This window comes from Periplaneta americana, chromosome 15, assembly GCF_040183065.1.
Source record: "Periplaneta americana isolate PAMFEO1 chromosome 15, P.americana_PAMFEO1_priV1, whole genome shotgun sequence".
In the NCBI taxonomy this organism is placed as follows: domain Eukaryota; kingdom Metazoa; phylum Arthropoda; class Insecta; order Blattodea; family Blattidae; genus Periplaneta; species Periplaneta americana.
The window spans coordinates 6,197,121-6,214,909 of record NC_091131.1 but is presented as its reverse complement, the minus strand read 5'-3'; the positions used below and the strand labels follow the sequence as shown (position 1 = coordinate 6,214,909).

Sequence of the window (17,789 nt, the reverse complement as noted above, 5' to 3'; positions counted from 1 at the left end):
TACAGGTGAATGATTTATTTGTCGTTGTGCTCTTAGGATATTTATTTTAGGCTCATATTTCATATAGCCTGTAAATATGCGGGGCCATTAAAAAGTGAAACATTCGTTAATCATTGTTAAGGATAAGAATTACACAAGAGTAAAAACACAATCTTGTCCAGAAAGGAGCCTGGCTTGTTTATGTGAAGACTATTAATTTAGAATTAAGATCTGAAGCCATTTTGTTCTCAGTCATCGATAGCATTTCATCTGTGTAAGTTCTGTAAATCATTCAGATAAAAATCCTTCGAGATATGAGCCGTTCAGAGCAGAAGTGGTGTAAGTCAAAATTGGGTGATGAAGTTTAAAGTAAAAATTCTGTAAAATACAGCGCAAAGTAGCAATTAATATGTCCTTCGTGCTATTCACTGGCTACTAAAAGTTTTAATAAATTGAATATTAATTGCTACTTTGCGCTGTATTTTACAGAATGTTTACTTTAACCCTCATTACCCATTTCTGACTTACACCACTTCTGCTCTCAACGGCTCATATTTTGCATTATTGAATAATTGATAGCTTGAATTCTCCAGTATTAGAAAGGCGATAAAGAAGGAATCTGCAAGTTCATACCTGTGACCGAATAAGTTTGGTGTTAGTAAAATTCCCCTTATGTATGTATGCATGCATGCATGTATGTATGTATGTATGTATGTATGTATGTATGTATGTATGTATGTATGTATGTATGTATGTACACTACAATTGGGTATACACCCGGTGGCAGTGAATGATGCAATTTCCAAAACTGTTTCTGAGTACGGCAGTTGATCTACTAAATTGAGATGCGGCGTCATCTTGCATTAAGACAAAAATTTCGATTTCATGATTCTGTAATTTGGATATCACATAATCTTGCAACATTCCAGCAACATTTTATACGCTAAGGTTCTCAATGTCATGTTCATGATTCTGTAATTCTGATATCAGTTATCACATAATCTTGCAAAATTCTAGGAACATTCTATACGATAAGGTTTTCAATATTATGATTCTATAATTCCGGTATCATATAGACTAATCTTGCAACATTATATAAGGTAAAGTTTTCAATGTCATAATTCTGTAATTCTGGTATCACATAATATTGCAACATTCTATAGGTAAGGTTTTCAGTGTTGCGATTCTATAATTCTGGTATCACATAATCTTGCAACATTCTATGAGATAAAGTTTTCAATGCCATGATTCTATAATTCCATCATCACATAATATTGCAACATTCTATAGGTAAAGTTGTCAGTGTCGCGATTCTATAATTCCATCATCACATAATATTGCAACATTCTATGGGATAAAGTTTTCAATGCCATGATTCTATAATTCCATCATCACATAATATTCTAACATTCTATAGTTAAGGTTTTCAGTATCGCGATTCTGTAATTCTGGTATCTCATAATCTTGCAACATTGTATAAGATAGGTTTCTCAATGTCATGATTCTGTAATTTCGGTATCACATAATCTTGTAATATTCTAGAAACATATTTTAAACTCAGTTGCTGTAATTTAAATTAAATAATCAATACAACGTTTCATGTCACTTTGGTTTATTGTTTAGAACGGGTAATATTTAGAAAGAATGGAACATTCATTTCAGCATAGCACAAAATGGAGATTTTGAACTTGCCATCTTCTGGCTTCTGAGGTAAGAAGTGCAGGTAGGTTTCGCCGTTCAGATGGACCAAGCAGCGTGCTTGTTGAACAAACAGCGATCCTGACTTCAACGCCGAACGTCGACTCTAGGTTGTTTGACAAAAATGTTTGTTTTGGTCTTTTCTACGATCCTTTAAACTTAGTTAATCTACGGACTTTTGGGACACTCGGTATAGTGTTGCTTAGCAACCGGAACATTCATGCTGTTCCAAGTACACATTTTCGCGACGATGCGATGATGGTTTGATAATGACGTGTTGGGAGACTGGAACGAAGTACAGTATGAAAAGTGATTAAGTTTACAATGTGTTTAGTGGAGGTCACAATTGCGTCCGGGATCGTGACACTTCACCTTACCAACGCTGGGCGGGTATGTTGCGGTATGGGAGAAGAGGTGGAGGGTCTAGAAAGAAGAATTAAGATGAAGTATATAGACGAAGACTTGAGGAATTAGCCAGGGCAAGCGTCTGCAGTAGATACGGAATCGTTGAACAATGCCCTCATAAATTAAAAAAAAAACTTAAAGGCTGATCCACAATAAACCGGGAACGGAAACGTCAACGGAAATGGAAATTCATTCAGTGTTCTGCTGAAGGACAGGCATTTCACTGCAAACCCAGCTTTCTCCAGTCTTTCCTATTAAAACAGAAATATTGTTAAAATAAATGTATTTAAATGTGAGCATTCACAATTAACGAGAAGTTTCCCGGAGCCCGGGGACGGGAACGTGAAGTTTGGCCAAGTTTTAACTTTGCCGTTCTCGTTTCCGATCTCTGTGTGTAAGCCCCTGGGGATCTTTTTATGGACTAAAAACGTTGCTTTGAGAAGACACAATTTTTAGTGGGTGTGTTAGGTTTAAAAGAGCTGCGCGTAGCATTTTAAAAATTGCCGCCAGATCTCTCAAAATGACGGACGGAGGTTAAATATAGGACAAATGTTAAATAAATGTATATGGTAACTATTTACATAAAAAGAACAAAAACATTTATTTGTGTCATTTTGGCGAAAAATTCGGTCCTAGTGACTCTTAAGTGGATTCCAGGACAACAGTTCTAGTGACGGTGTTACATGATCGAATTTTCTAATGTTACAAATGAAACTAATATAGATATTGTGAACACGCTGTAGTCTGTGGGCAAGATCAGTATTTAGATTCGTGAATAGAGAATCGCAATAATCGAAGTGGGGCATCACTAAAGTTTGAATGAGATAGATTATTTTTAGGCTAACAAGCAAACGTACTGATGGGGGCAGATAAAGTTATTTTTTTTATTCCACCTTGTTAATGATGTCAAAAGAAGTGCTTATACAAATTTTGGCCACTCGACGGCAATTACGAGGGCCGTAAAAAAATAAGTTCGCCAGGGGCCGTTAACAGAAAAAAAGACACAATTTCATTGGGCAAATTTATTGAAACGGACACAGCAAATGTTGAGCTATTTTTCAACATATTTTCCATCGGAATTGAGACATTTCTCATATCATGGGATCGACAGAGAGAGGTGCAGACGCAGTCAAACGCTGGTTCCGATCTGAGGCGGCTGACTTCTACGGCACAAAAATTGATCCCATGGTATGACAAATGTCTCAATTCCAGTGGGGGATATGTTGACAAATAGCGCAATAACTGCTGTATCTGTTTCAATGAATATTTCCATGTGATTGTGCTTTTTTCTATAAACGGCCCCAAACGAAACTCACTTTGTGGACGGCGTCGTGATTGCGGTCGAGTGGCCAAAGCATTTCTTTTGACATTATTAACATGGTGAAAGAAAAAAATTTAACTTTTTTATCTGCCCCCATCAGAACGTTTGCTTGTAAGAGGTAGAACGTTGATCAGGTGTTTGAGGGAATGAATTATAGAAAAAGTTTTCTTACATATGTAGATCACTTGACTTTGAAAAGTTACATTTGAATCTATATACTCCTAAATGTCTTATTGTTTTGCTATATGTAATTAGGGTATTAATTATTTTCGCGTTGGATACAGTGGCTAGATCTATTTTGTTTAATGCTCGTTGGTGGCCCATTATTATGGCTTGTGATTTGTCTGGATTTAGTCTGAGTCCAAATTTTTGCGCCCATTGAGCTACAGATGCTAGATCTTGATTAATTATGTTGATTGTACAAGTTCGGGAGTGAATGTAAAGTTGTAAGTCATCAGCGTTTATGACATTTAAATGTGAAATGAGGCATTTTTACCTTATAATAATTAGGGAGCGGATTTTTATGTGGTAAAAAATTTAAATATATTTATTTTTATGTGCTAAAAGTACGAAAATATTTGCTAAAAATAAAAAAACAAAATTTGTTTTAAATATAACAAAAGTACCTTAATTAGCTTGAAAAAAAAATGTTGCTAGGTACTCACCAACCACACTTGAGTGCTAGTAGTTGGCCGAGAATTGCAGTGAACAACAAAGGTCATCTGCAAATTCTCCATCACAAATGTATGCCGATTAAGTCTGAACAACGACTTATACTGTGAAAACGATCTTTCCACATCACAGGACGTCAGACGTGCATATTTAAAGAGAGGAATGTCACAAACACAAACACCGTCAATTTCACCTACAGGCACACCCTCCAATACTTGAGCAACTTTACACATTTTTTTATATCCACTGTTTTTCCCAAACACATTCTGGAATTTGTCCCTTAGTAAATGTGCTTCTGAACCTGGTAGCGAGTCTAGTTTAATTTCCACGGCACGCACCTCCCTGTTTCAGACAACAGGTTTTTGGATGTTTCGAGTTTTTTTTATGCTGTCACACAAAAAGCTTAGATTTGCTAATAGGAAAGCCAAATCGTTTTTTAAACAACCATCTTTCAGTATATCTTGAAGGATATCGATTGACGAATCCCTGTAACAGGGAATCACAAGATATATTGCCTTACTTGATAGACATGAGCGAGAGGCGAGAGATTTGTTTAAATTAAATAAGTTCATACCCGAGCTCTTATCCGTTGTGTTTCACAAAAAAAGCGTGGAATGAAATCATCTTCAGCAACAATAAACATTCCTAATTATTTGTTGCAAGATCTTCTCCTCCTTGTCCATGTTAATTTATTCTCTAATAATAACACTGATATGCTGCCTAGCAGTTCTCAGAACTTGAGGCGATATTATTACGAAAATGGATCACGGATACACCACACAGCGCTCAGAAACACGAAGCAACCAAGAATTCTTAAAAATATAACGTACTTCTGAGTGATATAATTGATTTAGTTTTAAAATATTTAAAAGTTCTTGTAAAAAATATTTAAGTAAAAAATCTCCAAGATTTATGTATTTATAACACATTTCCTGAAAATATGTATTTACATAATTTTTTGTGAAAATATGTGTTTTTATGTGAAATAAAATTCGGGTTTTAAACTTGAAACTTCATGTTTGGAATGTGTAACTTTGTTAATTGTGTTTTATCACACGCAAAAAAATATTTAAATACATAGGAATCCGCTCCTTAGTAATAATGATGTATGACGTCCTCTGAACGAAGAAAATCACCTTAACTCAATTTAAAAAATGGAGTTAAGGCCTTTGTTTTATGAGGGCATAATAGTGAACTGAGAGCGTGCTGTAAGCCCACAATAGAAGCCGTAGTTCCACACGAAGAATGTCGTACTGTTTGCCACGTCAAAAGCGAAAGTAGGCGGAAGCTTGGGGAGAGATCGCTAGCGTTGGACTTTGTACTTAGGGGGGAAGTTGATGCAGGACTTACACAATGTGACCCAGTCCTTGAAGTGATCGTACTATTCTCTTTGTTTCTAATCAGTCATTCAGAGGCGCTGCATAAACCACGATGTTGTCGAGCTTCGCGCAGTGATCCAAAAGCTAATAATATAGCTGGACAAAAGTTTTGTTACTTTAAAGATTCATATCCTCATATTCTGTTCATTCTTTCGGTCATCATTACCTAGATTTATTGCTCGTCACGTGTTCCAGTAGTGGTTCCGGGAACATAAACATCCGAGGGTTGCATTTCCGCTGACAAGCAGAGCTCTCAAGCAGTAGTGTTTTGTGTTGCAGTGAGTGTGGAGTTTGTGTGTGTTTATATTTGAAATGGAAGCCTCTTCTAAAGGTAATGTCATCATAAAGGAAGTATGAAACTTTTATGTAATTTTATTATTATCGTCCCACTCATTGGGTTAACGTCGGCCTATACATTGTTGCTCGCCGCTATAATAATAATCCGTGGCGCTACAGCCCGTGAAGGGCCTAGACCGACCAGCCGGCTGCTGGCCTCACGCCCACATGCCGAAGCAGAGGTGGACGATCATCCAACCAGAATGGAGGTATCGTGTGGTTAGCACGATGATCCCCCCAGCCGTTATAGCTGGTATTCGCAACCGGATTTCGCTACCTATCGTAGCTCCCCAAGGGCATCACGATGCTGGGTGGGCACCGGTCCCATACACTGGCCGAAATTTCATGAGAAAATTTCTTCTCCCACAAGGACTCGAACCAGCGCGCATTCCGTAACGCGAGTCCTAGGCAGGATGCCTTAGACCACGACGCCACGGCGCGGGACTGCTCGCCGCTGTACTGCCAATAATATATAAGTTAATTGACTGATTGGGACCGCAAGACTCCTCCGTGCAGTAAGTCCGGTGTTGCAATATCTACGCTGTATTCTACTATCATTTCTTCAAGAGATAACGTACTGTTGTAATATCCTACGTAAATGTAGCCTACAAAACCCGCGTTAGGCTATATAATATGACGAGTGAAGTGAATGAAAATGTTAGTGCGTTCATCATACAACTGAATTATGTACGTAAATGACCTATGCCAGAATATTACATCAAATGTGAGGCTATTTGCAGACGACTGCATTATCTATAGAAAGATTACAAATAATTCAGATGTAGATGCTATTCAAACAGACTTGAATAAAATTTATAACTGGGCGTTAATGCATAGGATGAAAATAAATGGTTCTAAAAGTAAATCTATAACATTTTGTAAAACTCGAGAGGAAACTAGTCTTAATTACGAATTCAGTGGTGTTGTAATTCCGCAAGAACAATGTTGTAAATACCTAGGAGTGTATTTAAACTCCAAACTTTCTTGGGGAGAGCATGTTGATAATGTTACGGGTAAAGCATGGAGGGCACTTCACTTTATTATGAGAATCTTGAGAAAGGCTAGCCTCAAATCGAGGGAAATAGCATATCTAACGTTAGTGCGACCGTTAATGGAATACGGAACTACATGTTGGGATCCCTATAGAATATATCAGGTAAATTCCTTAGAAAGAATCCAGTATAGAGCAGCTAAATTTGTTAAAGGTAAAAGAGAAGATGGGAACGATACGATAAAAGAACTTAAATGGGAAACTTTGGAAAACAGACGTAGGAAAACTAGAATAAAATCATTGTATAGAGCATATCTAGGTCAGAAAGCATGGGTAGACATAACGGCTCGGTTAGAAAAGCCAACGTACTATGGTAGGAACGATCATGATTTTAAAATCAAATGTAGGAAACAGAAAACGGATGTAGGTAAATTCTCATTTTTAAATAGAACTATAAATGACTCCTGCAGCGGTCTTTGAGGGCTGTCCTTCCTTAAGAAGATTCAAGAATAATTTAAAGAGTTGTGTATAAAGTGAAAATTAAAATTAAGGTGACATTCAACATTTAATTTTTTAAGGTGACATGTATTTATCTAGCCTGACAAGTTTACTTCCTTGGTTTGAATTGTAAATTATTTAAAAATAGCGTGTAAGAGGGCCTTAGACTAGAAATGTTTAGTTTAAATGTAGTTCTGTTTATAAGTATGCATAAGAATGCAATTATTTGACTTACTTGAACTGTTGTATCAGTGAAGCGAGGTGAGTCAGTGAAGTTATGGTTTTACAGTGCAGTGAACAGTTCCGATCAGTGATAATTTATAGCGTCAGTGAAATGTGTCCTAAAGTGTCAATGGGGATGATAATGCGAGTACATTTGAGCACAAGTTCTACTTTTTCAGGAGTGAGCTCTAAGTTTTTATCTGTTTATATTTTATTTCATGTTACAATTATTAGTAAAATAAATACCGTAAGTAAATAAATAAAATATATATTGCACATACAATAGTCACAAACATTTCAGGGAACTGTAATGTTTTGACAAGACTTTTAATAAATACATATAAAATAAATAAATAAATGAAATAAACATACAATAGTGACATACATTTAAGGGAACTGTAATGTTTCACAAGACTTTTAACAAATACATCTAAAATAAATAAATAAATAAATAAATAAATAAATACATAAATAAATGAAATAAACATACAATGGTGACAAACATTTAAGGGAACTGTAATGTTTGACAAGACTTTTAACAAATATATCTAAAATAAATAAAAAATAAATACATAAATAAATGAAATAAACATACAATAGTGACAAACATTTAAGGGAACTGTAATGTTTGACAAGACTTTTAACAAATACATCTAAAATAAATAAAAAATAAATACATAAATAAATGAAATAAACATACAATAGTGACAAACATTTAAGGGAACTGTAATGTTTGACAAGACTTTTAACAAATACATCTAAAATAAATAAATAAATAAATAAATAAATACATAAATAAATGAAATAAACATACAATAGTGACAAACATTTAAGGGAACTATAATGTTTGACAAAACTTTTAACAAATACATCTAAAATAAATAAATAAATAAATGCATAAATAAATAAATAAACAAGTAAATAAATAAGTAAATAAATAAATAAGTAAATAAATAAATAAGTAAATAAATAAATAAGTAAATAAATAAATAAGTAAATGAATAAATAAGTAAATAAATAGATAAATAACTAAATAGATAAATAAGTAAATAAATAAATGACTAAATAAGTAAATAATTACATTAGTAAATAAATAAATAGATAAATATTGCACATAGAGTAGTGACAAACATTTCGGAGAACTGTAATGTTTGATAAGACTTTTAACAAATTCACCCAAACTTACTACTTCTATATTTAGTTGATAGGGAAACAATTTGAGAGTTGTTTATGTAAAAATTGAGTACCAGTAGGTACCCAAACTTGTTAATCCTCTAAGTGCTGATGAGAACTGTGTATCGGAAACGGTTGTTTGAACGTGACGTACAGAAAGAAAGTGGTGGTAAAAAAAAAAAGCGATTATGTGTATAATTACATAGGTTTTCATAAATTAGAAGACTATAATGAAACTCTGTACCTGATTTTAAATCTTAATTAACACAACTCTGTGTAAATGTATAATGTGCTTTAGGCATAATAGATCGACTATTGATCGGATTTTTTGTATTCGACAGATATTGGAGAAAAATGGGAGTATAAGGGCACAGTACATTAGTTATTCATAAATTTCAAAAAGGCATATAGCAAGTTTTATATAGCCTAATATTCTTATTGAATTTGGTATTCCCAATAAGCTGGTTCGATTAATTAAAGTGTGTCTCAGTGAAACGCATAGGCCAGTTTCTGTAGGCTCTCCTTGAACTATGGATCTCCGCTGCTGAATCTCGTGAGGTCTTGAGGGCACGGTGTCTTTGCGCAAGGCAGACGTTGTCTCACTGGGTGTTACCCAATCCTGTTACGTCATCGATTCTGGCACGCGCCGATTGACGACCTTCAGAAGGCGATAGCGATTCACTTGTGGGCCACCAATACTGCCCACGCCGTGATGCGAAGTGATCAGCTGGTTGAATTATCTATTGTGCAGTTTTTGGGCTCTTTCAAAGTGTCACAAATGTACGAGCAGGAACATGCAAGGTTCGGAACTAGCTATCGTCTTCACTACCCCGGATTGTGCAATTACGCGTAAAAATGTGTAAAAAGCATAGAATAGTAATATAGGTTACAAGAGCGGTATGTTGAAGTTTTCATGTTCGAGGAAAAGTTTGAAAAAGCAAAACGTAGTTGAGCTTTTTTAATTTCCGAGAATTAAAAGAAAACATAATACCGCTCGTGTATTGTACAATATTTTGTGCGAAGATCGTTTATTACATACCTGAAAGAGGAATTTCTTATTAGTTGCAATGAAATCTCCATCTTGGTTACTCTTCAATGACTGCAAATTTGCAAAACAAAAATATCTATCTTCAACATTGTTTCTTTAAATTGTTCTAGGACTCGCGTTACGGAATGCGCGCTGGTTCGAGTCCTCATGGGGGAAGAAATTTTCTCATGAAATTTCGGCCAGTGTATGGGACCGGTGCCCACCCAGCATCGTGATGCACTTGGGGAGCTACGATAGGTAGCGAAATCCGGTTGCGAATACCAGCTATAACGGCTGGGGGGATCATCGTGCTAACCACACGATACCTCCATTCTGGTTGGATGATCGTCCACCTCTGCTTCGGCATGTGGGCGTGAGGCCAGCAGCCGGCTGGTCGGTCTAGGCCCTTCACGGGCTGTAGCGTCATGGATTATTTATTATGTTTACTATACTCCAGCAGGCCGTGATATACGTCTGTTTTTTTTCCCCCCAGTCTATAAATGCGAACTTAAAACAAACGGTAAGGTTATGTAATGATTTATTTTTCATTTTAATATTTTAACAATATTATTTATATAACATATTGCAGTAATAACATCGGCATCTGGAATCTTGTTGATTTTTCACGGCTTCCTTAATGTTACTTGCATTACAAATGCAGTAACTTTTGTGGTGTTGTAGAGTTTACTTAATTTTTGCAAATATTTAAAAACAATAATTAACAGTGCAATTTAGGTGAAATTGCAGTGGTAAGTTTCCAATTTATAATTATTACTATATTCAACGTCTCTAAAAATAATATGTTAAAAGCCTAAAGCAGTAAAATGAATATGTCACTTAAGCGGTAAGAAGAGGGAAATTGTTATGTGTGTTAGGTTGGGAATACTGAATGTGGAATATCACACTTTCCGCGGATTGGTTTTGTGCGGAAACCAAGCAAATACGCACTACCCCGGATTAATAATTGAAAGAACACATGATTTTTGCGATGGTTATTGTTATTATGTATGACAGAAAACCAAAGGAGTTTAACCTCGTCTGTCCTTCGTTATCATATATTATGATAGGTTAGAAATTTATTCACGTCATTCATTATGCGCTTATGTAGGTCCGTGGCCTGAGGTATCTTATTCTATCCCATCTGCGCTTTCTGGTTATCATTCCAGTTTCTTCTATTTACTTGGCACTAGATGCCTCCAGTTGATTGAATTTATCATCCCGTCTAGTCAGCAGCATGGCTGAGGAAAGCAAATATAATTGCCGATTTGTTATAAGTTATGTTAAATTAAATAATATTAACTGCTGATACATTCTTACACATAACCTATTCACGTAATAATAATAATAATAATAATAATAATAATAATAATAATAATAATAATAATAATAATAATAATAATAAAAACATTGTTTGGTTTCTCATACAGGCGTACAACCCTACTTTTTAAGAGGTATCATTGGCGATACCTTTAGTCACTAGCATGACTCTTCATAAATCACATTACTATAATTTTCTATAATAAGTAGAATAAATAATATTGTGTAAATCTGATAGCTGTGATTTCATGCTCGCATCATTTTCATATAATCAAGATATTTTTTTTTCAATATAACACGCTTCACTAAAAAGTGACACTGATATGAAGAATAAAGGTAGAGGTAGTTACGAGCAAGTGGTGAGAAATGACGACAAACTAGCTCTACTAAAGTAGTTTGAGAATACGTCCATTTTTATGGCATCGACTGAATTCGGTGTGGAACTAGTAGAAGGACTGCAAGTGCTGATCAAAAAAAAAAAAAAAAACTGCAACAGACGGACAGTTTAGTAAAACATTGTGGGCAGAAACAATTCATATACTAAGTCAATGCCAGAAATAGGGAGTGTGTCAAACTACCAATCAGATTTGATCACTGTTCCCGTGTATTATATAATACTCCAATAGATGGACAGTTTAATAAACAATTGAGGGCAGAAACAATTCGTATAAGTCAATGCCTGGAATAGGGACTACGTAAAACTACCAATCAGATTTTCTCATGAAATTTCGGCTAGTGTATGGGACCGGTGCCCACCCAGCATCGTGATGCACTTGGGGAGCTACGATAGGTAGCAAAAATCCGGTTTAGCAAACCAGCTATAACACACGATACCTATAACACACGTGCTAACCACACGATACCTCCGTTCTGGTTGGATAATCGTCCACCTCTGCTTCGGCATGTTGGCGTGAGGCCAGCAGCCGGCTGGTCGGACTGGGCCCTTCAGGGCTGTAGCGCCATGGATTTACTTTTTTTAGGTATACCATTGGCCTCCAAAAATTTAGTGAAATTCATTTTTTTATACCTCAGCTACTATAAAAGCTAAATGAACAAAACTTTTCATGCTTAATATACATACATTACACTTTATAAAACACTATCCAGAATATTAAATTAGCTAATAATTACCTGTACAAATAATATCAAATTTGCATAATTATTTTTACAATCGTAAAGCATTTACATAATAAAATCTACAGTTAATTAAATATCTGCATGATTGTTTTACAGCAATGTTTTGAAGACCTACATCAACAACGTAGTCTAGGATCTTTTACCTATTTCTTCAAGAATTATATTTTTTTTCTTAATCGTTACCTTCAACATTGAATTTTCTAACATTTTTGATTAAGGAAAATATATTTCCTGAAGGAATAGGTAAAAGAACGTAGACTATGTTGTTGATGTAGGTCTTTAGAATATTTCTGTAAAAGAATCATGCGGATATTTAATTAATTGTAGATTTTATTATGTAAATGCTTTGCGGTTGTAAAAGTAATTATCCCAATTTTTATATTATATATATAATTTGAACTGGTAATGGAAATTACGGGAAAACGGCTGAACGGATTTTAATAAATGACCCCTCATTTTGAAGCTTGGAACCCAAAGTTTTTCAGAAAAATAGTAGTTTTCAGTGAAATGTCAATTTTTCTACATCATTTTCCTATTTTCCAAAATCCATCTTTCGTCAGTTTTGAGAACTAATTAATTGCATTTCAGAATAAAACAAAACTACAATAAACAATAGACTATTACACGAAGGCCGTGACCTACAGGATTGCTGACATAGAGTTCAGATGGCTCAGATTCTTTCACATCATAATGCCAATATGTTGATCTTCATTTGTGTAATTTTTTGATAACGTATAAAAAATAATTTACAGGTCTGATTCTCTGGTCTGTAGTTTTCCTAGTACAGCTATGTATTGGATATTAAGAACTACAAAACTTAAGAATGTTTGATGACATTATTACTATTAAAAATGAAATATTATTATAGTTAATGCAACACACAATGCTATACTGATGATATGAAAGTGAAACCTTTTGGGGCTTTATGTAAGTAGATGCAGAGAAAGAATATTTTATATTAGATCTTCATTTCTATAATTTACTGAGTAACTGCTATACTTATGTTACTGAAAACTATAAAACTTACGTAAGGTAACAATATTTTTATTAAAAATGAAATACTTTTATAGTTATTAATCAAGTAGTGTGGATCTTTTTCATATATTTAATGGCAATGTGATATATGTCTGATTCTCTAATTTTCCTTGGTAGTAATTGAGTCATGCTTCCTATTTTAGCCGCGTATTTAAACTACATCAAAATTAATTTCATATTTCTTTGGTTTAATCGTTTAGATTTGTGATCGCTGCCAAGCATATTTTGTTGTAGGGAAAATAGCATGCCATTTCACTTCTTGCTACCGTGATGAGTAAGTTTATTTCCCGCAACCAGCAACGAATGAAACACTGAAACCGCTAACGATTTACGATGGACAATTTTATTTAGGGCGCATATAAGATTATACAACTCTGACATATCATTCGCCTTATTTTCCGCATCTCATCAATAGATTCCTCAAAACAGTCTACATTAAAGAAAATATACGGAATAACATTCATTGTTACACAAATTAATCCAGCAATGTTTGGTAGATCAGTATTGTCTGGAGGAAGCGCAAAAATTACAATTCCTAAGAAAAGAGCAAAAGGTATTACTTACTGATAAAATAAGAGGTCTACAAGATTTTGTAGTCTCTTGATCACCTCAGCAAGATCTCTTAGTGGGAAAAAGTGATTCTGCCCTCTACATTTCAGGGTAGTTCACGAAACATGCAGCAGCTATACCAAGATGCTAAGTCTTTTGTTCAAAGCATGACAAACCTTACATTTTCTTAACTTTCACCTACAATCCGCAATGACCTGAAATAGCTACTGCGTTACTCCCACATGAAAAACTCGCTGATCATCCTGACATTGTTACTAGCGATTTCGCATTGAAACTCAAGAATTGAAGACGGATAGGTTCAAGGAAAAATATTTTGCATTAAAAAAACATTCAGAGGGAGTATGTTTCACTATTATGGAAGCAAATAACTTTCAAAATATCTGGTATTATTCATTGCAGCCGCCAAATTTCTCTTCAAGGAACGACCACTCATATAAATTGAGGGAAAGAAGGCAGAGGACGGACACTGGAAAGTTTTCTTTTCTCAATCGTACTATCAGGGACTGGAATGCTTTACCTGCAGACTTAGTAAAGGCTTTACCAAAAAACCAAAAATGTATTTAAAAATAGGCTTAAGGACTTTATTAATAGACGGTAATTATACACAGTATTTAAAGGGTGTAAATGATATTTTGTTATTGAAGTGTTGTATCAGTGAAGAATTTTGTTGTGTCAGTGAAGTGTGTTGTGTAAGTGAAACGTGTCCCTGTCAGTGAAGCTTTATAGTAGTTTATAGTGGCAGTGCAAAGTATTTGAACAGTGAAATGTGTTTGAAGTGTTAGTGAAATCAGGATAGAATCAGTGAAATGTGTCGTAGTTGCAGTGCAGTGAGTGAGTTGACAGCGAAATGAGTGTAATGTGGAAAGGTACTTGTGCAGATATGAACATATCATACTCGTGGGTTTTAGTTCGAACTTAGGTTTAAGATACAAATTAGATTTATTTTAAATGTTATTTTAAGTGATCGTGCTTCATTTAATTTAGGATATTCCCTATTATTATTATTATTATTATTATTATTATTATTATTATTATTATTATTATTATTATTATTATTATAAATTATTGTTGGTATTAATTATTTGTATTAATTATTGATATTATTATTAAGTGTATTTTTAATTAACAAATTTATTATTGTCATTATTGAGTGTAATTAGTTACCACTGCCATCGGGTATATACCTATTGCAGTGTGAATACATACATACATACATACATACATACATACATACATACATACATACATACATACATACATACATACATACATACATACATACATACATACATACATACATACATACATACATACATACATACATTGAAAATAGATCTGAACAATTTTTATTTGAATTTCTGGACTTAGTTTGCAGTATTTGCTACACAAGCCACTACTTTTATATATTTTTATTGATATATTTTTATAACAAGGTGGAACAAACACGACAGGCCTTTTTCTGCAGAGCGAACATTTGCGAATACCGAACTTCGCCGTACTACACATACTTGAACAGAACTTAGCGCTTGAAACGCACAATGTATGTATGTTCGCCAGATCATTAATGATGTTTTACGACGTGCCCACACCTGGTTTGTCACACTAGTTTCTACTGTGTAAGCACAAAAACCCGCGTAGGAAAGGAAGTGTATCAGCCCGCGGGCTGCATGTCGTACAATGGAACCCCGTGCGCATCACAGAGCTTCTTTATTTCTTCGCTGTTGTTCTCTCCCTCCTAACAAGGTCACCAGCAAATAGGCCACGGTCTCAGTTCCTGCTGCATTCACCTAGTCATGCACTGCAGATCAAGTATGCGAGTCTAGCAGCCGGGGTTCGAATCCCGATGTTTGTCCGTTGTCAGTGTATTCATTTGGTAGGCCTATAGGCTCTGTTTCGTGTTGATCTAACGTCGCAGGAGTCTTACCATGTGTCCACACAGTATAGATCACAAAAAAGAAAAAGAACTGGACTTTCCTGATCACATATTCTAGAGTAAAGTTAAAAAGTAAAGGTGATAGTGCATCTCCGTGCTTTAGCCCGCAGTGAACTGGAAACTTCAGTAATATCCTTCAGATGTAGATGTCCTTAAGAATTAGCAGAACTTTGTTCAAACATATATGAGCTATTCCATCTCAAATCGACCGAAATACTGTATAGAGAAAATTGACCTTACAATTTCTAAATACAATAAAACATTTTTTGTACGTAGAGAACTGTGATACAATGCTTTGTGCAAAGTTTGAGGCATCAGAACTTCATAGTATTTAAATTAAAAATATTTAAATTTATCGTATTTTCATAAAATTAGCGACTTTAAACTGTTGTGGCTCCGAACCCTTTCACCCAATGATCAAAATCATGGTTTATTTTGATACTGAGAAATTAAAGTTTATATTGACATGTAAACAGATTTTCTTACTTTTTATGGAAATGGAGAAATTTAGATTTTTCCTCATTAAGACGCCTTTGCCAAGGAAAAAATATATAGTTAGATTCCGCATTGAAAGTACAAATAAACACTAATTTTTTACTGATGGCAAGTTGATAAGAAAGTATTGAAAATATCAAACAAAGAAAATAAATAGTACGCGCGTGAACTAACCAGCTGACTGTGAGACGGGAGCTAGCCTAGGCAAGCAAGGCCAGGAGACAAACACGTGATGTGTCGTCTAGCAGTCATGGCTGTGCTAGCTTTATCACAGGTTTTCATAAACACAGGAGTAAAATGACACCCAACGCTCGCTTATCTTCAGCTCTCGGCCAGTGCGTGCGGTACTGCGCCGTTCAAGTCTAGGCGTGTGAAAATAATGTATTTAATACCCTCGGAACTTATTGCCGTGCCACTAACCAAGCAATGCCGAATCCCTCTTAATAATGCAAGGTTTTTTCTCAATATTTTTTTTTACATTTTTACAAATTGACAAAAAGCCTAAAAGTAAGTAAAATCAGATTATCTGTCTCTCTGTATACTAAAAAAATAAGGATTACCTCTTAACATGACCTACCAAATGTCAGCTTCAAAATAAGCTCCCGTTCAATGTTCTGCAGTAAATGGTTCCAGAGTTCTGAGCGCTGAAAGAGGCTTGTTTTCATAAAATACGCTAAATTTGTCGCTCAATAATACGAAAATCGTTTGACTTTCGAGAGTATATTTTTGAAAATGCACTCTCCTCAGCACCTTGTATAAATAGGGAAAAAATTAGAGTATAAATGGAGATTTATCCTACGAAGGGGTGGAAAAATTCAAATATCTTGGAGCAACAGTAACAAATATAAATGACACTCGGGAGGAAATTAAACGCAGAATAAATATGGGAAATGCCTGTTATTATTCGCTTGACAAGCTTTTATCATCCAGTCTGCTGTCAAAAAATCTGAAAGTTAGAATTTATATAACAGTTATATTACCGGTTGTTCTGTATGGTTGTGAAACTTGGACTCTCACTCTCAGAGAGGAAGGGTGTTTGAGAATAAGGCGCTTAGGAAAATATTTGGGGCTAAGCGGGATGAAGTTACAGGAGGATGGAGAAAGTTACACAACGCAGAACTGCACGCATTGTATTCTTCACCTGACATAATTAGGAACATTAAATCCAGACGTTTGCGATGGGCAGGGCATGTAGCACGTATGGGCGAATCCAGGAATGCATATAGATTGTTAGTCGGGGGACCGGAGGGAAAAAGACCTTTGTGGAGGCCGAGACGTAGATGGGAAGATAATATTAAAATGGATTTGAGGGAGGTGGGATATGATGATAGGGACTGGATTAATCTTGCACAGGATAGGGACCGATGGCGGGCTTATGTGAGGGCGGCAATGAACCTTCGGGTTCCTTAAAAGTCATTTGTAAGTAAGTAAGTATAAAAAATGCGAGGTTTTTTACTGATCGATTTCATATGGAATAACCCGTATTGAAACAATTTAAAGCAGTAAATCGTTAAAAATGAATTGTAAAAAAAAAATTGTAACTTGTAAATGGCAAACTAACTTACTTACAAATGGCTTTCAAATCAATTTTAATGTTATTC

General features: G+C 34.9%; 1 protein-coding gene across 2 annotated transcripts in view; it reads left to right on the top strand.

Annotated features, from left to right (window-relative positions):
* The window catches only part of LOC138715806 (diacylglycerol lipase-beta-like), a 255,695-nt gene that overhangs the window by 128,952 nt on the left and 108,954 nt on the right, over positions 1-17,789 (top strand). The window contains exon 1 of one of the 2 annotated variants that reach the window (XM_069848896.1): positions 5,589-5,785. The exons of the other annotated variant lie outside the window; for it this stretch is intronic. The gene's annotated coding sequence lies outside the window, so the exon portion shown is untranslated. Of the gene's footprint in view, positions 1-5,588; positions 5,786-17,789 lie in introns of those variants that run through there. 2 annotated transcript variants of the gene reach the window in all.